At 37.3% G+C, this 24,578-nt stretch overlaps 1 protein-coding gene across 1 annotated transcript in view; it reads right to left on the reverse strand.

The window, feature by feature from the left end:
* Positions 1-24,578, reverse strand: part of LOC141426898 (uncharacterized) — a 568,321-nt gene that overhangs the window by 333,920 nt on the left and 209,823 nt on the right. The gene's annotated exons all lie outside the window — the stretch shown is intronic.

Below are 24,578 nucleotides of genomic sequence, written 5' to 3' on the forward strand. Positions count from 1 at the left end.
ACTGCGACACAGCTACTACGCACTTGCACTCGTGCGTGACCACTGAGTACCAACCTCACATATCATCATTAATAATCAGGACTGCTAAGGAATGGAGTTCGCTTCGGTCTTCTGTTTTTCCGGATAAATACAAAAAGGTGAGATACAATTCGATATAAATTAATTAAATGAGTTCCCGATATTTCGATTATAATGCTGTGTGTAGAGTGTAAATAGCCTCATTCTTGAAAGAAAGAAAATTAAATAAGTACATTAATTCACAACAATAATTATAGATAGTTTTTTTTAAGATAGGGGGCAAACGAGCAGGTAAGTCACCTGATGAAAGCAATCTCCGCCGCCTTTGGACATACATAACATAATTGAGTTACCGGTGAAGTATTAGTAATAAGATTGGTTTATTGGAATCTTTTTGTATTTTTTATTTCAATTCCAAAAAATTTGTTACTTTTATGGTCAGTATTAGTAATAGTTGTATGTCATTGCGTTCTTTCGCTCTTACCTACTACCATTTTACGCGTTCTTACTCGATACAAACACACTATACTCAGTGTATCATTCCGCGCACCAGAAATGCCTAAATCCCGTTACAGATATGTATATCTAATATGAACCCGTCAGTCATTAAAACCTGTAAAGATTCGTCTCGTCAGGGCTATCACATAGGAGCCGCCAGTGTACTTACCTACCTACTTTCGTAGAATTGCTTATGCAGGTGTTCTTTACCACACTGCAGTCAAACAGAATAATAAGTTTGAAGGTCGATTCGATGCAAAGTATTATATCCAATCAAAAACAAAAATGTGAAAAGAGAGCCAAGATCAATATTGAAAGTAAGCTTCATAGACATTGCGGATAAACGAATTTAGATAATCCTACAATTTATTTATGAATACAATATTCTAAAATAAATTATACACTATATCTTGTTTTTTTTCCACTACAATATTTGCTATTTAAAAATATTACTTGAATATTAAATTTGAACCATCGAATTATTTACAAAAACCAAATATAATTAGGATCAGTTTAAGCTCATGACTTGAGTGTGAAAACTAACGAAGTGTTATAAGAATCGATTGCTTTGAAAATATTTATAATCGCTATGTACCTAAATAAAATAATACCTCCTTAAATTACCCCTTTTGTTTTCTTTATACAAGAGTACACACATTTATCCAAGTGGACGCCAAATTTCAATTAGATCGTCTGAAAGTGGGTTAGGTTTTTGAACCATATATTAGCCGGCCAGTGATAAAAATGCCAACTTCAAGACGTTAATATCTCATTAAAAATTTAAGCTTTATTAATAAAATTAAAGGATTTAGTAAATTTATCTTTAGACTAGCTTTTGTCTGCGGCTTCGCCCGCGTGGAATTCGGTTATCGCGCGCTCCTTCCTCGGAAACTGTGCATTTTTCCGGGATAAAAAGTAGCCTATGTAATTCTCTGGCCCATAAACTATCTCTATGCCAAAAATCACGTCGATCCGTTGCTCCGTTTCGACGTGAAAGACGGACAAACATACATACAAACACACAAACACAAACACTTTCACATTTATAATATTAGTATGGATATGGAAGTATGGATTTATACAAACCAATTTAATATGTAGATATAGTTATTGAGGTCAACAGTGACTTCATAAAGTTTGTGTAGATAATGTAAGACACGGCTGGCTGTGTCTCTACTTCTTTTTCTTTGTACTTGGCTAGACACGCTACCACGGGTGTACAGGGTTGTTAAGGAGGGTGTGGATTTTTTTTAAATGACACGTATACTATTTAATACGAGAGTGCGTGGGACGGTACGATACGAACTTCCATTTTCGAATTTCAGAGTAGGCCCTCAGTCTGCAGGCAAGAGTGTCCGTAGCACCGAGAGGTATAGGTGTAGGTATTTTCATTATGTTTAAAAATGGAGATGAACTGGTCCTATTTCTTTTCTCCTTCAGTACTAAGAAAACCCAGGAGAAAAGTAAAAAGATTGTATAGTTTAAGCCTCCACAAGGTAACGATAGCGACCGAATCAATCAATATTTAGTCCTCAAGTTTGACTAGGCAACGATCTCTGATATGGAGTCAAATCGCTTCCGAACTTGTACCATCACTACCGGGTGACTACACGCTAATTTACAGAATAGCAATATAATCGAAATACTTTTAAATTTGCATCATAAAAGCAGCCTACAGTATATGTCTAGACTGATGTCATTGTCCATATTGAAATTTCCGACTTCAATAAAGTTTGTTCAGTTATATTTATGCAGTTGTTTTCAATTCAATTGATTTATTGCTTGAAATCCATAGATGATATTATTATTATTGCAATACAGTAGTAAAATAATATACGTCTATAGGGAAAGAATGCGTTCAGAATTTTTTATACAAAAAAATAAACATATCAGAAAATATCTCTATAGGGAAAGAAGGCGATCGGTTTTTTATAAGTACAGGAAAAAAAATATATCAGGAAGTGCGTCTAACAAATCCGCACCTCTGAGTTTTTCGAAATTCATGTGCGGATTTACATTTGAAATTCACCACGAGCTTTGCAGTGAAGGAAAACGTCGTGAGAAAACCTGCACAAACATGTCAAGCAATTTAATGGTGCGTGTGAAGTTCCCAATCCGCACTGGGCCCGCGTGGGAACTATGGCCCAAGCCCTCTTGTTCTGAGAGGAGGCCTGTGCGCAGCAGTGGGACATATATAGGCTGGGATGGTTATGATTATTATTGCAATACAGTTAATTGTTTCGCCTCCATAGGCATGAAACATACATTAAAATATATACTCATTGTCAAGAATCAATATAGTCATAAAAATTACGCAAAAAATAACAAATAATAATATGAATAAATGTCATGTTAAATAACTAATAAAAATAAATCAAAAAAATAAATATTATTACTGGAGGTATTTTAAAAATTAATATATTTACAGTAGGAGAAAATAATAGACTATGTTTTGAAGGTTAAATTGTAATTAAATCAGACTTTAAGAGTTTATCTTATATAGCGCTAGCTGTTGCCCGTGACTCCGTCCGCGTAGATTCGTTTATCGATATCCCGCGGGAACTGTGCAATTTTCTGAGATAAAACTATCCTATATCCTTACCCGGGACTTAAACTCTGCAGGTATACCGAATGTCATTTAAATCGGTTCAGCGGTTTAGACGCGAAACAAACAAACATATCTTTATAATATATCATGATTATAGTCACTGTAATAGGTCGTTAGTTTGTTTTTCTGTCACTGTTTACCGCTAAAACGACTGAATGCAGGATACAATTTTTTCTGGGAATTTAATTTAGGGAATTACGTGTCCCTTGGAATAGGCACAGAAAATCTCAGTAAAATTGAGGAAGTAAAATATCTAAATCTCTGCCGCTATATTTAGAAAATAAGAAATCTTGCATGGATATTTAAATTTAATTAGATTTTAAATGTCTACTTTTGAAAGATCCGACGTAACACGGTTCGAAGCAGAGAGAGTATTTCACAATTAATATCTTTAATCTGAAGTACCTACTCTTATCAAAGTAAATACAAAGTATCCTCAAATTATTCTGCGATTATGTCAGCAGGGTATTGACTTAGTTTAACTGTACAGGTATATGTAGGTATATGTTGTCCATTGGAATTTTCGTATTGAAGAGAATTTAGGGAAATATTTGTCAATCAAAATAAAAAATCCTAAAGAGAAAATGGCAGGCGTGTTTAATCAAATTAACCCAACCATTTGTTAAGATTTTCCGGAATATTTCGAAGATAACTTGTATATTTATTTACCCTTAAAACTAACATTACAATATCGAATATTGCATTGTCTTCGTTACAAACTTAATAAGCATAAACACAGGAAAACTTTCGGCAACGCCGTGTGTATGAACAGTTTTGTATGTATGTAGTTTACATCTGATTCGTGTACAATGGAGTTAGTTCGGTTCGAAATTTGTCGAACTTCCCTCGTCTTCCGGTAGCGATTATTGTGTCCAGAACTCCCTTGATTTATTGGTTCTGTAGCTATTATTATGTCTGTGAGTTCCTGTGGGGCAGTTTTTGTTGTGTTGTTAGGGACTTATTTCAGACTATTATTTAATTGAATAAAAGTACCTTGATTATAAACTTTTTTATAGTATAAAAGAGAAAGATTCGAGCCTCAAAAAACGATTGTTGAAAGCCTTGAGAAAATTGTTTCATCTAGCATCAGTTTCAGTGTCACTGTTGGCTGATTCGTAAATTCAAACTAGATAACCATTTTATTTTGTATCAATAGGTAATAAAATGTTAAAAGTGATCACACAAAGAGCTCTAATTTAAAAAGCAAATTTACCCCAAACCACAGAACCGTAACACGTATTAATCTCTTTAAAACCTAATATATCGCCCGTATCCAACCGAACAATGTTTTAGGGGCATATTACACAAGCTTCGAATTCCGAGATCATTGTACTGATAGGGAATGGTGTCCAATATTTGTTTCGTATGATTTCAATAAACTCCCCCGGCATAAATAATGCATATCGAATCGTACACACGGCAACTACTGAACTTGATGCTTGTGATGAAGTAAATAAGGATGCGAGTTGAGAAAGCCGTGGCGCCGTCTGTAAGCTAGAGATAAAGATCGATAATAATACAACGGTTAAAGGAAGTTTTACGTATACCGCGCTTTCTAGCTAGTGCCGTCGACATCTGCTGAATGGGAACATTGAGATATAAACTGTACTATGAACCCATAAAGATGAGAATGCATTTCTGTACTATCGTCTTTTAATAACCTAAGTCTGCATCTATATTGCTCTATTTGGCATTACTCTGAGGATCTTACCTTTGTAGCTCGCGGTACGATCAGAAAGTCAAGTGGATGTGTTATAACGTTATCAGATTTCTCGATTTCTTTTGTTGACACAACACAAGTCTTAAATCTTGTTTTACAGCAAAAAGTTATTCGATTCGGAAGACTTTCTCCTTCATTGAATTCCAAATTTGGAATTCGGTTTACACGTGTTTTGGTTAACACAAAACGATAAAAAAGCGCTTTGTTTTTAAATGTAGCATGGGTGAACTTTGGGCTACATTTTTTGTTTGAAGCGCCGGTTGCAAATGATAATCATCTTTTAGTGGGTTGTAAATTTATATGAAATAAAAAAGTAACTGCCTGCCTAAGCGAAAGAAGTGAAGCAAAACGAATCACACAATGGCAAACGCATTATCATTTCAAAAACAAAGAGGAAAGATAAAATCAAAGGGAGACAATAACAGCACGGCGGCGGTGATATTAATCTTTCCCTTCGTATATTTCAAATTTCGTTTTTATTGCAATGCGAAGGTATTGGAGACGAAATCATCCGTTCACGTGTGCCGGATGTCGGTATGAAAGGGACAAAACCATTCAGAGGCCCTTTTGAGTTAAACTCGCGGTTTAATTCCAAAACAAGACTTATAGTAACTAAACCATCTTAATATAACAACAAGAACAAACTTATTGTGTCTTCTCAGCAATGAATACGGTTGATATTTGATCAGCAGTCGATTTATCGCCTGCAAATATTTTCTGGTCAATTTAAAAGCAGGTACTCCTCATTGACGGCGCGCTCCTGTCTCGGACGCGGCTCGTAAAATCGAAACGGAACAACGATATAAAAGAGGCAGATGAATATCGGGATGAGAAAACCGCTATTATACTGCTGACATACAGCACACGAGATTATCATACTTTAGTATAGACTGAAGAAAATAAAGTTACCATCAAATAACCTATTATAGATTATCATTTAAAGATCAGCGACTTAAAATCTCATTGCCTTGTTGAGTCAAATATGTAGTTGGAGAAATTTTAACACCTTTGATTGCAGTCTTTGGTTGCAGTTAAGTCTTTTGCTGCTTTGAACAAAAAACTGGTCAAGTGCGTTTTGGGCCACGTAGATTGTGAGGTTCCGTGGTTGTAGGTTTGGTTGATTATTACTCGTATCATGTAAAGCCTACTTCAGTTCGTTATTATATACTATATTTAAGATTTTTTTAGATTTTTACAGCCAACAGTTTAGCTTGTAGAGTACGTTTTAGGTTTAGAGGAAAACAAAACACGTGTAGTGGTAGGAAAAAAAATTACCACCTTCCCAAATGGTTAATTTATTCAAATTTACAGCTTCCTAGCACTAACAGTATTTAAGTAAAGCCGCAGCCGGGCAGACAGCAGGGGACGGCGAAACTATAAGGGTTCCTTGTAGGACTACGGAATCCTAAATGGCACCACTTGCTAACAAAACATTTACAAACAGTCAATATACAGTTACATCTGATAAGAATCTAGAACGGTCTACAATCAAGTATGGCAACTATGACGCGGCAGAATGCTTTGTTTTCTGCGCTTTGCTTTTTTCTTCCAACGGCCGTGTGTCGCGATAAAAGAGCAAATGAAACAGCGATTTTATTCCTTCGAAAAGAAGAGAACGCGCGATTCCATTCTGTTCTCGCTTCCCCTGCGAAAATTTCATTGAATAGTAGGTACCTATGTTAATTATTCCTTAGTTGGCCAACTCGGAGAAAGGATTCGCCGAACTTCAGCACATCTTTAGTGCTATTAATCTGTCTTTTATGGGGGGGAGTCGCCAAGTTAGTGGGGATACGATTTTCTTGTTATGCGCGAAGAAATTTTGACAATGGAGCTTTGACGGGGAAGTTTTGCAGGTTTTTGTTTCGTTGGTAATTCTTGGTGTATGTGCCAGTGTTTTTATTAAGGTTCTGAGGAATTTTATTAATCTCAATCAATCTTGTAGCTAATTACATTTAAAAATATATAGTAACTGACAAATAAAGCAATAAAGAGCTCAGTTTTAACTTATTCACTCTTATAGACAAAAAAATTGGACTTTAACAAAATATATGATAAGCACACACACAGAACTAGAAATAAAAGAAATAGAAATATTGTGCTTGTCTTCCACAATCAACGTTGCTTCTTTTTGCATCTTCTGTTAATAATGCGGATTTTTTTTGGTTTAGGAAAATATAAGTAGGTTATAATAATAATCAGTAATGACATTAACTCCTTCCTTAAGCACAATCTCTACAAAAATCCGTTTTCTGTGCGATTAACTTCATCAGTGGTGATCTTCATATTGAGGTAAGAAAATAAATACGAAGGCGCCTCGTGCTTATACCTTCCGTGACAATACTATTCGTCTAACTAACTCTGCATGTAACAAACATCCCAAAATACCCCTATTTCTCGATGTTAAACGAACTCAATCGAAGAAACACGGCAAAATAGACATGATAGGCTAACAAGATGAACACGATGCTGAAGAGAAAAATAACCAAAGACAGGCAATACCCGCAAAGTAGATTACACGTCTAACGAAGGCAAGAACTCTGAACGTCTGAACACCTGCAGGATGAACAATGTACAAAGTCATAACGTACTGACTCGTTATCGAAGCCAACAGAATTGTGTTTCTTCGTACCTCTTCGACATAATTGTTGGTCGGAGTTTGTGGGAATTTGAAGTAATGTAACAGCTAACAAATGAAAATATGGGAGTTTAGGAGTAATTTTAGGTCGCGTTGATACTATATATTGACGACTGTATAGCTTGGTGTTTTTTTAGGCAAATGATAAAATGGACCTATGGCCTCTCAAGCAGAGGATTGTGGGTTCAAGCCTGGGTTCGCATCTGATTTATCTAAATTCATTTTGCGATGATGGAAAATATGCACACACCTATCAATACGAAGAAATTGAAGTGTGTGAAGTTCCCAATCCGCACTGGGCCCGCGTGTGAACTACGGTCCAAGCTCTTTCGTTCTGAGAGGAGGCATGCGCTCTGCAGTGGGACGTATATAGGCAGAGATGATGATGATAAAATGGATTCGACATTTTAACATACCCCGTAATTTGATCATATCCCTTATAGATTTGTTCAAATCTCTGTTTTGACCATTTCCCTGCGACTGTGACACATATTCATTCAGAATATAGTTTCAAATATCGGTAAAGTAAAATCGCTCTCACAACATTCACACTTTAGGTGAAAATACTTAACAGGTAATAGAAATAATGATAAAACAAGGAACATTAGTAACTTCAAGATCTATTTTACAAACGTATCAGTAGTTACACCTTTGATAACAAATGAAGTTTCGCACGTGTTAACTATACAAAAATAGATAGCAATATTGTTGTGAGGATCCAGGTAGGCGGCGCTTTTGATTTGCTAGTCAAAGAAAAGTAATTCCGGCTATGTTGGACTTGAAAGATGTTTTGTTACGTTAATGGCACGATACGCATTGGGTTTGTTTTTTGTTCTGCTAAAAGGGATCTGTTGAAGGTAGTCAAACATGAAGCCGTATTGTCTAACGTGCTGACGTTTGTGATTGCATTCGCCGGCTCTTTCTATCCTTATCTTCTTATCTTATATCGTGTCCCAGAAAGAAGTGGTGAAAATGACCATAAGGCAGTAATTATAAGAAATGATGATGATGACTTTTGGTAGAGAGCAAGCGGTAAAGTCCGCACCGTCGCCGTTTTCGAAGCAGCGGTGTCGTCGCGGCCTTAATCCCGAAACTATCTGGTACCTAATTAGGAATAAAATTAGCTTTTGTAGTATTTTTGAACAAAAATAAATCATCTAACCATTTAAGCGTGAATGAGTTTGTACCTCTAGATACACACAGAAGCTATCACGTTTTAATTTTAGTTAGTAGGATCTGCCAAATGAAGATTAAAAGAATATTGACGACAATAACGACATCCACAATAAGATATATGTTATTAAACGATAAACATCTGTTTATGCTTCAGTTGTTAGTGACGTTTTTGTACCTACTTGAAAGAAATACGAAACATTTTAAGCCAACAATATAATTTTATCACCATTAAGTTACCTGTCACATAGGTACTCTTCGCCAATATTGTTTTGAAAACTCTTATTTAACTTCATGACGTATATGTATGTACGCCGTGGTGCAAGCCATTTTTTACCACTTTCTGGTATCCGATTGAGCTGAAATTTGTTATTCTTCTAAATACGAAATTTTGTCCGAATCCGGTCCTAAAATGGTACACCGTTAGTCATCATCACTTTACTTTATTATTCTTACAAACATCAGGTAACCTAAAGACGTCAATCGACATTTAAATGAATTATAGCCAATATATAATTCCTAAACTGAGAGGACTCTCAACGAAAATAAAAGCAGATCCCAACAAGAACGGTAATAACCACACTATAATATCATCAACATACAGGGCTAATGTCTTGCTAGCGCCTGGTTAGAGTTGGCGCGAGCCAGAAGTTTCGGTGTGTGACCTACTTATTGTTAGCATACTTGCGTGTAATTAAAACGGTATATAATCAACGTGCTTGTATTAAGCTCGGGTTAATTTCATTTAGCACGCTATTAAAGTTTTCCTGTACAAGATTAGCTTATGCCCGGCATCGCCCCTGTCAAAAAGGAGAATAAGAGTGATCTAGGTCCTCTGTGAACCACGCCTAAAAGTAGGTACGCAGAATCAGCGGCGCAGCGAGCATTTCGACAGTGACTATTAACAGAGTCGAATTGGCCATTTTGGGATTATTACGTCAAAGTCAATATATTTAAAACAGTATATTTGACTGTGGCACAATAATGGCAGATCCGACTCTGTTAATAGTCACCGTCGATTTATTCTGTCCATTGTGCGTCTGAGAGCCAGGCATTGGGCTACCTGGCGGCTCACGCAATAAACAGGGACGTTATTCCAACATTCGAAAATCAAAGTTCATATTGCACTCTTTCGGTCATTTCCGTGTAAAATACCATTAGCGTGAGCAGAACGGCACGTCGGCGGCCACGCTTAATCGTAGCCGGGTCGGCAGGTACTGGAAAGAGTTTGTGAAAAGGATGACGCTTTTTGAGGTGTTGTGTTCTTTTTAAATGATGACAATAGATTGTGCAGGATAACCTGGAATAGGATAAACGTAAAATAAACGTGTTAATATCTCTTGAAATATGAATGGCAACGGATGGGACTCAGTTGAGTTAGACAAGTGTTTTTTTTATGCAAAAAGGCCGCCTACAATCACAACCTCGTCACACCAATTGTGATCATTTTTAGTCCCCACCCTCTCCTTGTCACACTCATTACTAAGAAAATCGCAATTATTTACTTTAAGAGGCTGTTTCACCATCCATTGATTAGTGTTAACTGGCGGTTAGGTGTGATGCCGTCTCTATTTGTTTTGTTCGAATAGACGGAGACGGCATCACATTTAACCGTCAGTTAACACTAATCAATGGATGGTGAAACAGCCCCTAAGTGTCACAAATCGCGAGACTTCCCTACCCCCTACCCGGATGGTGTTGCAAGGCATCTTTCATTTGGAATATCCTTGAAAAACCCGTACATCCTCAATTTGTAACAATAAAAAACCATGATCATAGATTACAAAATAATACCATTACAGATGGACAGACAGACACAGATAGGCCGATATGGTGAAACTACTTGTTCTGTTTTTGCCATTTTAGCTACGGAACTCTAAAACAGGTAACGGCTAATTTTTGATATAGATATCCAATTCGGTGCTCAAAATGAGCTAAAGTTTCCTCTCAGCATTGATTCTTCCGTCACTTAACGTAATGTCACCTCTATTCAGTATTAATCCCCAACATCTATCTACGATCCATTGTTCTCAATCAATTTCGCTCCAGAGGACTTTCTTTGTGTTCACAAAGAGCGTCTTTGACAATAAGGGCGCAAATTATTTGCAACAATAATGACGTCTTTGGAAAAAAGGCTGACTTAAGCTGCTGGTGAAGTGATAAGGTCTGTACAAGGTTTTAGAACATTTAACGAGCAATATTTAAAATAGTGACGTTTAAAACTTGTAGAAGTTAACGTAAATGGGTGGGGCTGTGGGATATAATTAATATTGAGTTTATGTGGAACTGCATAAAAACATGCATGTGTCGCACAAACTTATTTGTCTTGTATGCGTGCGTAGTGAGGTAAAAGATGGCAATTCAGAGAATAGGAGAGGTGTCATTTCGACGCTAATTTAATGAACAACCGACCAGGGGGGGCGGAGGTCAAGAGGAGGCCTTTGATAAGCATCGGGAAACTTTACCAGGCTATTTTAAAAAAGAACCGGCCAAGTGCGAGTCGGACTCGCGCACCGAGGGTTCCGTATAAATATTTTTTATTGTATGATGTAACTAAAAATTTACGGTTTTCGCAATTTTTCCTTTATCTGTGCTATAAGACGTTGCTTCGTACCAAATTTCAAGATGAGTTCACGGGAAGTACCCTGAAGGTTTTGATTCCCTTGCGAGTTTCGACAATTTACGGAAATTTGCGGCATAAACGGCTGTATCTTTTGATTGCGTTGGCTTAGAAGTTTGAATATTTCACAGCTCTAAGGGACAGTAGACTTGAATATTTGATATAAATTTCAGCTTATAACTCCACGCGTTCCTGAGAAAAAGGGTCTTGACAGACGGACGGACAATAAAGTAATCCTATAAGGGTTCCATTTTTTCCTTTCGAGGTACGGAACCCTAAAAATTAGCAAACATTTTAGTCCCATTTTCATGTTAATTTAACTTGTTGTACGAAACGAAACTTAATCAATCGTGACTAAATTTGGGACCCTAAGGGCCTACGCCAGCTGAGGCGGTTTACACGGAGTGGGTGGATGCCTATTGAAAAATAGTATGAGCACGAATTTTACCTATACCCTGCTTTGAATGATGATGATGTAAAGTTGCACCGTGTCTTACGAAAATTTGTTTTCAAATCGTCCCCTCAAATGGCATTGTAAAATTTCGTTACATTGTTATGGAATCAAACCTGTAATCTCACGACACAGTCACGAGGTAAGTCACTCAGACCTTATCTCAGCCAGGCTTGAGGCTGTTCCCCACATTTTACCTTAAACTGCATCGTTGAGTAGGTATTCTACTTGAGCACTGCATTTTTGTCTCCCTGAAATAACAACTATTTATTTTCTTTTACTATGTAGAGTACGAGTAGATGAAGGAAGCGATACATGCCCTCGGTACCGCTCTGCTTTCAGAGCATTCGACATGAGGCATGGGGGTGGCAGGCGTGAGCTTAATCAAATTGGAAGCATTACACTTTCACTGAACGTAGATATAGTTAGTGTTTAGTTTTAGTTTCGTAACTAAGGGACCCCATACATCCCTGTATTATTATTATTATTTTCTTGTTATTTTTTCTTTAATTTTATACTGTAGTTTTTAAGTATTTTATTCGTAATTACTTTATTTTGAAAAAATACTTTCTGCCAAGTTTCTTGCGGCGCATTCTTCTTGGCAATGATGGTCTTTCCGCAAGCGCTGGTAGTTTAAAAAATGACGTGTAAAAGTGCCCAATGCGGCATATTTACTAAATAATTGATTTGAATTTGAATTTGATGAACTATAAAACACTAATTCCAAGATGCCCGAAACTAGTAAAAATAAAACACTATTTAAAATTAAAATAAAAAATTGTTCAAGCACACCCAACTTATTATAGTCAGCGTCTTAAATGCCCAGGAAATAACATTCCAGGTAATACAAAAGTCGATTTTGACTTTGCTTGCTCTGGACAAAATGTTGGCTCCGCACACATAACTTGCATATTTGAAGCGCCTCCTCTTGAACTCAAAAATCATGCGCAAGACCCCGACAATCCTGACATATTATGAATTACAAATTATAGTATCTCGTGATACGCTTGCTAGAGATAGAGGCGTATTGACCGGACACGATCGCCGCGGGCTGGGAGAGGTGATCTTTGGAAGGTATGGGTTCACTGTTGGACGGCACGCGACACGGGAACGTTTCATTTTTTGGAGCCGATGTATACGGAAATTTTACGATGTCATCATACCTATATCATCATTATAAGCATTATTATTATTATACCTATAATATCATCATTATAAGCCGTAGAAACATTATTATTATTATTATTATATTTAGCCTATAACTGTGTCCCACTGCTGGGCAAAGGCCTCTCCTCTTGACTTCCAAATCTCCCTATCCAGAGCTATATTTGGCCACTCACTCAGTTCCGCGTCCAGGTCATCTCGCCATCTACGCCTCGGACTGGGCCGGGCATGTCTGCCGGATGCACCCACAAAGATGGGCGCACAAAACCACATGGTAGAAACATAGCTGGAAAAATATGCAGGTTGAAGTGGCAATGGGCGGGCCACATCGTTCGAAGAACAGATAACCGTTGGGGAAGAAAAGTCCTCGAGTGGCGACCACGAACCGGAAGACGAAGCGTTGGCAGGCCTCCCACCAGGTGGACTGACGACGTCGTGAGAGTTGCAGGAAACCGGTGGATGAAAGTGGCGAGTTGTTCATTGATGCGTTCTAAGGGGGTGCCCTTTGTTCAGCAGTGGACGTCTTCCGGCTGATGATGATGATGAAGCCATAGAAAGGACGTTGAATATAGGCCTCCCCCATAGACATCCAGTTGCTTCGGTGCATCCACCCTGAATCCGCGGCATTGAAAAATCCCCGTCATTGCCATTTCAATCCAATACCTCAAAAACGGCTGAACCGATTTTAATGAAAACCGCAGGTGAAAAATTGCATCGAAATCGGTGTATCCACTTGACAGCTACGGTGTCACAGATATACACACATTGGCATCAAACTTGTAACACTTCTCTTTTTTGGTTAAAAATCAATTCAAATTAGCATTATTTTTGGTACACTTTTTTTTAAGTTTTGGGCCATGGGAACGCGCCCCCCTCTATATAGGGTAGCGGTCGAGCCTCCGGGTATCCCGTTAAGATCCAACACGCCTGCTCTATGCAAATATGTGACCCCCCTATCATCCTCCGACCACGCCGCCAAATCATTTCTGGTATACCTACTATTATTTGTTTTAAGTTTTAACCTTGAGTTTTGCACAAAAATTTTATGCTGTGGTGAAGCTATAGTCCAATAGTCCAAGCCCACTCTTTCTGAGAGGAAGCTTGTTCCCAGCAGTGGAACGTTATATAGGCTGGGATGATGGCGACTGAATACTTGGTGCGCGAGTCCGACTGGCATTTGGCAGACTTTTGTGGGTACTTTCTTGATACCGATATTAATATAATCATAATTACTTACATTTCTAGAAAAAACAAAATTCCATCACATCTGTTCGTCGAGCGATATCTTAGCACAAGGAAAAAAGAAAGAAAAAAAAAAGATAAAGATAATTTATTTGTCAAACATGAGTTCCTATACAATTATTAAATTGAATATATAGATGTACAATAATTTGATGTCCTGTCTTCATGTCTTGCCTTTCAGCATACAAATTTTAACTTATGTTAAATATTATACAACAAAAAAATAGGTTATTACAATCAATATTATTTAATTTATATAAATCATTTTGTAGATAAGATAAATAAGATCAGTGAACAATTGATCAGTATATATCTATAGATATTAACTGAATAATATGCCTTGTCGGTTAAAATCTTTCAATGCTTGAAACTGGTAATACTTCCTTCTCTGTTACAGTTTTGGTAGCTTATGTCAATTTTATGCTCAAATCTTAAATCCGGTTTGCCAGCGATTTAATTGCTTGCATTTCACTATTGTGAGCTCAACATAAGATAATAACGCAGTATCACCGAATTACCAAGTATCACCGATAAGCCAAGGTTTGCCTTACCTTCATCGTATCACCTCTTTAACTCTATACCTCGTTACTCGGGTTACCGCTGTGACTTGTTATTCTGTTTATCATTTTCAATTGGCAGTTGACCCAAACTCCGCCAAATTGACATTCAATCCCACAACCATTGACAGGCAAACAGACCAAATTTCATTACATCAGCAGCCCGTTTCCAATTTGTGCAAAAACCGTTGACATTCACACCTTCATTAGCAAAGCTATCGGAGCAAGTGAAAATTTCCAATTTAGCTGAGATCTTGCTTTGGGATGTGGAAATAGGGAGCTTGCCTCTGTGAGCTGTTGAATTTCATTAGGTTGGTATAAGAAGATTAATTTTTAAGGTTCCGTACCTCAAAATGAAAAAAAAGGATCACTTTGCAGTCCGTCCGTCCGTCGGTCTGCCAACCCTTTATCTCGGGAACGCGTGGAGATATCGAGTTAAAATTAAAACCATATACGCAAACCTACAGTTTCTTGAAGCTGTGAAAAAATCAAATCCCTAAGTTAACGTAAAAAAAGGCCAAAAAATGCTGCAAGCAAATAACGTACACATACACAACACACACACACAACACATTCAAGGGAATCAAAATTTGTAGGGTGTGGGGGTTTTGTTGACCTAGAACTATAAAATTTGTATTGGATATTCATAAATATCTACAAATTTGTCCGGAACCTCGACTCGCACTGTTTTTTTGCCAATTTTGAATCCATGTAACCAATTCATTGAAAGATACGTTTCATCTTTAACTATTGTTATTGTGTGATAGGTTCTTACCACAAGTAATGTGCAACGATCCTATTGAGCCGAGCTTGAACATAAAGTGAGAAGAAATATCACGAGAATTATATCGCAGACAGTTCTTCAAACACTCGATGAGATCTTCAGACCTAAATAGCGCTTTTATATCGAATCATAAGTATAACAGTCCCGTCAATCAAAACTGTTTCCAGCTCGTAAAATATCGAAATCATAGAATCATTTCAATAAAACCTGGGAATAAAATTAACGTCACTCAAGCAAGACTCTACCCTTCTAATCATTTCGTATGGGTAAAATGAATATTTTAACTCGACGACGCCAGATTAGGCGATAATGAGATGGCGTTTACATTTAATTTCCACCGGCACCTCGTTCAAGATGCATGCCAGGCATCGGGGTATGCATGCGGGTTTATGCTGCATATGCGAGATATATTGCATGAGGAATATTCGAGATTGAGCAAGTTAGAATTGGGATCTTGGGAACGCAATTTTCGTTTGGAGTTTTAACAGTGCATAATGTTATGCATTCGCAGTGAAGTTTTGTTGGTGACACTTAGTTTTAGAGAGTTGCTTGAATATTTATTAGCACGGAATATTTATTGCTGTGCATTTAGATAGTGCGGGTGCGGGTAGCGGTTGTTTCAAAATTTTGAACATAAATCGCACTCTTAGATGAAAAGTAGGTAAAGCAACTCAAAATAATACCCCAATTTTGATTAGACTTCGATTTATATGTAGATGTTAAAGAATACAAACGAATATTTGCTATAAAATAATGCTATCCATTTTTTTAATCAGAATGAGAATTAAGGAATGCCTAACAGAATGGTCTCGGTAATGCCACGAGAGTTGAACTGAATGATTACACACACAGCTATATGAAGAACGGATTACAAAAAATAGAATGAATAAAATGAATGAGTTAGTAAAAACCTACAACTACTTAATCTTAACTCTGGTGGCACTAGTTATATTTAGAATGTTAACAAATATCTTAAAGCATCATAGTCAAAGCAAAATAGTACGTATTTGGAGCTAATATAGCAATAAAGAAACATACAAAGAGGTTGCGGAAAACAGCTCGCTACACCTAGTGCTATAGTGCTATAGCGGCTCGATATAGACTCTTTTCTTTCCCTAATATAAGGGTTCATGTCAAACTATTTTGTTATGACTTCACAAAACATTTTGTTTAAACAACATACCAATCAATGAACTAAAATAATTTCTTTGTTCACCCGCGACCTTATGATAGTTAAGTTTATGGAAAATATGCATGTTCATGCAGTTCCTCCACCTCTACACTAAAACACACGCAAATCACACAAACCCATCTATCACCACCAACACACTACACTGACGCGTTTCGAACTCAACCAGAGCTCATCTTCAGAGCAACAAAACCGTACACCATGCTACCAGATGTTAGACTGTAAACAACATATACCAAGAACACATCAGATTCTGAAAAGAAACTCCCATTTTCTTAGTAGTTATATCATACAAATCCCAACTATATTTCTGTCTCCATATTTCCGCAGCTAACCGTTTATTCTATATAGCTAAACTTCTCGAGTATAAATCTGGCTGTCATATCCGGCAAGGAACTTTTCCGGCCAAATTCCCTATTGATAGGCTCTGAGCGGGCTCCAAGAATGTACCATTCCCAACTTTAAATTAACATTTCCATATGTTTCTACAAGTTTAAATTCAAACTAATGCGTGTTTGCGGAATGCTCGGTTATTTGCTCGGGATATTTGTTTCTAGTTCAAATTCTGCGTAGAACTCAAAATATTGTATGAGATCTTTAGATTTTTAAGTTGCAAACTTGAATTTTCTTAAATTATTTTAGTGTGGCATAAAATGTTTATCTGTAATATTATTTTAAAAATGGCGGCCGTGATAATTAGATTTTCATATAAAATAGCCAACTATTATATTTATATTTCTTTGCATGCTTATGCCTAATTACTATACGAAAATAAATTTAAATTGCTTTTTTTTCGCTGAATTATTTTTCAGCTGTATCACAACAAGACGCCATGAGCAAGATGTCTTGGCTCCGTAATATCAGAGAGTGGACAGGGATCAAAACCGGCGAGTAACTGTTCAGATTGGCGCTTTACAAGAAAAAGCACAAGGAGCTGACTGCCAACCTTCAGTAATGGAGTGGCACTTGAAGAAGAAGAGAGTATCACAACAATGTGGGATTGATGTCTTTTTATTTCAGATTGTATATAAACACAGGTATCATCAGATCACATTTCATATTGATAATTTAAAATTAATAATTATTAATAATAATAATAAAAATGTTTATTGTACTCAAAAACAAGTTTGTACAAAAAGATCTTATGTAAGTGGTCGAGCTTTCGACCCCTAAACTTGGTTTAAACCTGTGCTTTAGGGGCTTGAGTTCGTCCGAAATTAATGTCTCATTAATTAGTAGTAAAAATACGATATAGCTTCAATATAATTATTATAGTTCGTAATAATTTTACTTTGACGTCATAATTTCTTATTCTATTAAGCTTCTTATAACAATTCCATCAGCTACATTCACTTAAAGACAAATCTATTAACAATATCTTCACCTTCAAGTAAATTCCAACTCTTGCAGAATCGATACATTAAAACTTTCCAACTGCATCGGAAGCTGATCTAACAATTTTCGTCTTAGAGCAGAAGTACTTTTAACTTCAAAGAGATAAAGGCAACCTAACAGGCAATTTAAGTTTTTCTTGGCGAAACTTGGTCCTGCTTTGGGTTGGACGACCCCAACAAGCTGTGGACGGACTGTGTCAATTTTCCAGCTTTGGATAATGATTTCTGCCTCTCATTCCCTCACTAATTTGTCAAAACAAACAAAAATTACAGCCAGCAAAAGAAAGCTTGTATTAAAAATGTAATACTTAACAAATACTTATTACAAGCCTGTATTCCATTAATGTTTCAATGGCAATCTGAATGCCAAAACTTTCTGCTAAGTGGTTAGTTTCATAAGTAAAGGAAACGTAGTAATTTCTATGAAACAATGCTACTGAACTTTAAGATCCCGCTACTTTACGTAACAGAAATGCAAATCGGCAAAACTAATTAAATAGTACATTTTACATGTTTTCAATCTTTAGTACAGTTTAGTACTAATACTAAACTGTACCAATTTCTTCCTTGTTTTCGTCATATTATATTATTTATTTATATAAACAATTTACCTTCCGTTTTATATTCACGCCAAAAATTTCACCAAGAACTATTTCATACCTGGATTATCGACACAGTATTGGCAAAACTGCTTCATTGTTTCAGTTGAACTCTGCGTCGACTATGCAACCAGAAAATGCCATTGGCTCCACGGCGCTCAACTTTACCTTCAAAACCGAATCATCGGACATTCGCGTTTAAATAACGCTGCGGCTTGGAACATATAAAATATGTATATATAAGTCAGTAAAATTGTCCAAATTTTCGGTGTACTGTTACTGGGGACGTAAATGTGTATTAATTATTCAACTGGCCAAAAAGGTTTTTAGTTGCCACTCAGTGGTGCCCAAATTGGTGGCGTTTGGGAAGCTGCAGTAAATAGCGTTAAAATACATTCAAAGGAGCAAAATACAACACCCTTAAATAAATCCCAAGTTTTTTTCATTAATATATCAGAGCTAGGTTTTTCCCCTCGACTCCGTCAGTGAAAAATTCGTTTATCGCTATCCCGTGGCAACTTTTCAATTTTCCTGGAAAAGTATCCTGTGTCTTTTCAAAGATCTATCTTCATACAAAAAAAATTGGTTTCGCATTTATAATATTAGTGAGGATTCATTTGTTATTATCACAACAACAATCTTCCTATGGGTTTAAATATATTTGGAATTTTAACTATCTCTTTATGGATGCACATTTCTACTCTTTAAAGAAATGTAAAAAGTTTACACTATTGCCCGCTATTTATTTAAAAGGTTTTGTTTACTCGAAAGCTTGATTAATTTCAGAGGCATGGTTTGTTCCGGCATATCTGTGTATCAGGATTCATGCTAGCTTAACAGCAAATCTTTAAACCTTCTACTCAACATTAAATTCGTATAACAGTGGGTTTCTGCATAAAGATAAATCTTTATTGTATAGCGTTGAACTAAAATATCTTAATGTAACAAACAACTTCCGAGGTATTTTTGGATAAAATAAACTTTTTTTTAAGTGATTTTCGAAATAATTATTCAATTGACTCACTCTTCCATTTTATATTTTGAGCTACAAAATATCTGTTGCATTTATTGCAGTGATATGAACAGTAGCTTAATATCAAAACTTTTTACAGCAAAAAGCGGAAAGAATTCAGCTGAAAACAGTTTCAGTTAATCGTTAATAAGTTTTTATTCAGGCGAGATTGAATCGCGCCGGAAACACTTGTACGAAATAAAAAAAGAAATAAAGATGGCTGAATATAAATTCCGCTTAAAACGGAGGGTTCTGGTGATATACAATTTCACTCGATCCTGTAATAAGCGAAGCTCAATAATAAAAAAAATATATATATGTTGCCATGTTCTAGACAGTTGCCAAACTTAGCCAAGCTTTGGTTGCTTCTCTTTACCACTTAAAGGGTTGACTAACGGAGAACCCTTAGGTATTTTCTTTTTGTACAATAAAGAGTTTTACTACTACTACTTAACTGACAGTGGGTGAACATATTGCTCAAAGAACTAATGGCGATTTGGGACCACTGTGTTCTCGACTCATCATCATCATCAGCCGGAAGACGTCCACAGATGAACAAAGACCTCCCCCTTAGACCGCCAAAATGAACGACAACTCGCCGCTTGCTCACAATGTCGTGTCCACGTTGTGGGAGGCCTGCCAACACTTCGTCTTCCAGTTCGTAGTCGCCAATCGAGGACCTTCTTCCCCAACGGTTATCTGTACTTGAGTAGCTACCGCGTACTGGAAGCATGGGCAGACTTTTCACAAAGTGGACAGATGACTTGATGAAGTTACGATGGGCGCAGGCAGCGTTTATCGGGGGAAGGCTTAATGTTTGGCAAAGTCTTTTGGCTGATAATGAGGATGGTGATGGATGACTGATGAGACATCGATGCCAATATAATCTCACCAAGTAATATGAGCCGTTCAAACTAAACCTGGGTACTCATGACAGCTGTTCAGTGTATAAGACCACAAAGGTCCCGTTACCGACTTTACCTACGTTACGTTAACGTTCTTTTTTAAAATCGGTTATAGCCCACGTTGTTTACGGAACCCTAAATGAAATATAGCAGGCGTCAAATAAAAACGAGATCGCAATGAAATCGCTTTCGCTACGAATTGTTTATCCGGACGCTTTTTAGGGGTCTGTAAAAGAAAAACCCTAGAAATACTGATAGCAACGAATGTTTATGGGATGAATAAAAGATGAACTTCTTCTTCAACTTAAGAGTTATACTCTTGTCGGTGGTGTATCTTCCACACATCCCTCCTTTGAGCCATCCTCTTGATCTCTTGATACGACGCGACGCCCACTTTCTCCCTTATCTGATCGATGTAGCGCCTAGGTCGACCTCTTCCTCTCTTCTCCTCGATCTTTCCTTCCAAAATTGTTTTGAAGAAGTCGTCGTGTCGTATCAAATGCCCGATCATATTCCCGCGTCTAGCATCTATAGTGTTCAGGATTGTTCTCCGTTCTTTAACCATTCTCAAGACTTCCTCATTGGTCTTCCTTTTCATCCAACTTATGCCTTTCATTCTCCTCCAGCACCACATCTCAAAGGATTTCAGTCTTGCCCTATCATTCTGTGTCAGTGTCCACGTTTCACATCCATAAAGAGCAATACTCCAGATGTACATCTAAATCAGATGTTTCTTGCTTTTACATGACAAGCTGCGTGGATTTTAACAGTTGTTTTTATGGTTAAAAGCTGTTTTTTATTTTATTAAAGATGATGCTCAGGGTAAAATTTTTATGAAAACTAAACGATGATTAATCTTGAACATGAAACTACCGTGAGACTCACTCATATTAAATTATATTGTAACGTACTACACAACGACGACGACGACGACGTTGTACTTGCGAGAGAAAAGTTTTTCATTACGCGGAAAGTGCGTGAAGTCATTGAGATTAGTCGTCATCCGAATTTTAACCGGGATTGCGGTTGGTCGGTACCCCCGAGTTGGAAAACAGTATTAAATACTCGTGCTGCGTCATCGGTTGGTGTGAACGTGCCTTTACGGAGCAATGTTGTTAGTGTTGTATGCTACCCTACATTAGACATTGACAATAAAAGTGACGATAAAAATGCGGGTAGTTGTGCACCGGTGTTAGTTTCGTCGGGCAGTCGCGCGAGCAGAGCGGTGGCGCGTAGTGTGCGTGTTGCGGCAGCCGCCGAGTCGCGTGCTCCTGAGAAGAAGGGCTACGAAATAGCCCGAAACATGTCGAGCTAAACTCGGTTTAAGACGTAAGTTATCCGTTACAATATCATTTAATATGGATGATTAATCTATCCGAAGCCGTGGTGGCCTAGTGGTTTGACCTATCGCCTCTCAAGCAGAGGGTCGTGGGTTCGAACCCCGGCTCGCACCTCTGAGTTTTTCGGAATTCATGTGCGGAATTACATTTGAAATTTACCACGAGCTTTGCGGTGAAGGAAAACATCGTGAGGAAACCTGCACAAACCTGCGAAGCGATTCAATGGTGCGTGCGAAGTTCCCAATCCGCATTGGGCCCGCGTGGGAACTATGGCCCAAGCCCTCTTGTTCTGAGAGGAGGCCTGTGCCCAGCAGTGGGACGTATATAGGCTGGGATGATGATTAATCTATCGTTATCAAAATTCTTGCGACTTATCCTTCCGTTAGACCGCTTGTAGACGTCCGTTGTTTTCACCGGACAACGGACTGTTTTTTTCGGTATTGTATGGCTCCGTCGCCGGACAAGTGTCCGGTGCATTTACACACATTCATTGTAAGCCATACAAAACCGCAACTCCGGCAAAAAAACGGTCCGTTTTCCGGTGAAAACAACGGACGTCTACAAGCGGCCTTATGCTAATAAACATGGGATGGTAATGACGTTTAAACGCCGTCAAAACACTCAAATATTCTCGACATCACCCTGCATATAATGTGCCCTTGAAACCGAGTACTGCAGAAACAATACTAAAAATATACACTCATCCGCACCGCCATAATGCCGGAGTGTAATTCATAGGTTATCGCCCGTATTTCCCGTTATTATTCGGGTATATTTTCGGGTTTTTTCGCTCTGCACGCTTTCGGACGGCCGTAAAAATCGGGATGATCCCAGCCATCGATGCTTCACGGCGATATGAGAGATTTCGCCGTTAGCTTTTGAGTTGTGGCCGGAGTGAGAAGCGTTACCGGAATGCTGTACTACTTACAATTAGTTTTACAGGGCTAGTACCTGTGCGACCGAGCTTTCTTGCTAGAACTCAAAAACCAATTTTTTCAGAGATAAGATCAAGCCCACCCTCGAAAATCCCCACGTAGCAAATTCGATTGAATGTATATAAATGTATAAGAATTCCTCATTTAAACGTATAAATTGTAAATAAACATGTCCATTTTTTCAACAGTATCTAATTTTAAATACTTTTGGTGATTCACTAATGTCGATAAAACACCTAATAATATTTCAAACTTTATTTGTAGTATAAAAGTACTGTTTTACTCCACGCAATTCTAGACTAACCTATTCAAATTACTGAGTTACTTAGTACATTTTCTTTTTACTAATCTAATATATGAAATTCTCGTGTCACAGTGTTTGTAACAAAACTCCGCCGAAACGGCTTGACCGATTTTTTATGTTTTTTTTTTGGGTACATTCGGTAGGTCTGAGAATACGACGTAAACTATTTTTCATACTTCTACGCGGACGAAGTAAACATACACCTAGTAACACATAAATTAAGACACAGATTCAATAGTCAGTGAGATAGATTTTGTGCTGACAGCCGATTGTCATTTTTTTTCATACAATTTCTAAACAAACACCACAATTTTTTTACCTAAACAAACGAACGTTGTAAGTTAAGAAAGAGCTTGTAGAATGATCCATTCTAAAATCGCTTATACTTATACTTTGTACCAAAAGAAAATGTGCTCAGCTCACCGATATTTCCAATTTTTAAAGTTGAGCTGTTACGATGGTTGGGCTGAGACGTTGATTGAAAGTCATATGTTTTGGAATTTAATCAGTCTGTAGCTTCAAATAAATTTCGCTTTTATTTACGAGCTCGTGAAAGTTTTAGCTATACACGTTTTTGCGAAAACGGCCATTAGAAAATTATGTCGAGGATATTAAAAAATAGATCGTTAAACTAAGTCACAAGTGTAACTATATCTACCAATACAAAGTTGTTGACCACGATTTCATATGCGTAAATAATATACTACAGGTATTTGAAAATTACGAGCTTAGCGGTAAAGAAAACATCGTGATAAAACCTGCAAAAAATGCCAAGCAATTCAGTGATGATGTGTAAAGTTCCCAATCCGTAGGTACTGGGCCTGCATGTAAACTATGGCCCAAGCCCTCTTGTTCTGAGAGACCTGTGCCCAGCAGTGGAACGTACATAGGATGAGATGATGATAATGATAAAAAAAAAAAGTTTTTGTTAAAAACTCAATTTTGAATACAAGCTTTTTTGCTGACTGTACTTTTTGTTGACTGTACTTGCATTGTCATTCAAGCTACATTTCAGTACCTAATTCAAGTTGATGCCATTAACCGTTCTGCGGAGACGATCCTGGCCGGTACCAGGATTTAACTACCAGATTATTGTGTTGTCACAAGATTTACATAAGTATGCCAAATTTCAAGTCAATCGGACTACTGGAAGTGAGTCAAATTTAGCTTCCAAGATTTGACTCAAATAATTAACTAAATAAATAAATAATAAACATGGCAAGTTAAAGAAAAGCTTTTGAAAAGTTTGAAACATTGCCACTTCAAAAACAGCTGAACCGATTCTGATAAAAAACCTCTGCTTTCAAATAAAAAAAAACCGCATTCAAATCGGTCCACCCGTTTAAGAGCTACGGTGCCACAGACAGACATACAGACACACAGATACACATAGCGGTCAAACTTATAACACCCTTCTTTTTGAGTCGGGG

Source organism: Choristoneura fumiferana, chromosome 3 (assembly GCF_025370935.1).
Source record: "Choristoneura fumiferana chromosome 3, NRCan_CFum_1, whole genome shotgun sequence".
In the NCBI taxonomy this organism is placed as follows: Eukaryota; Metazoa; Arthropoda; class Insecta; order Lepidoptera; family Tortricidae; genus Choristoneura; species Choristoneura fumiferana.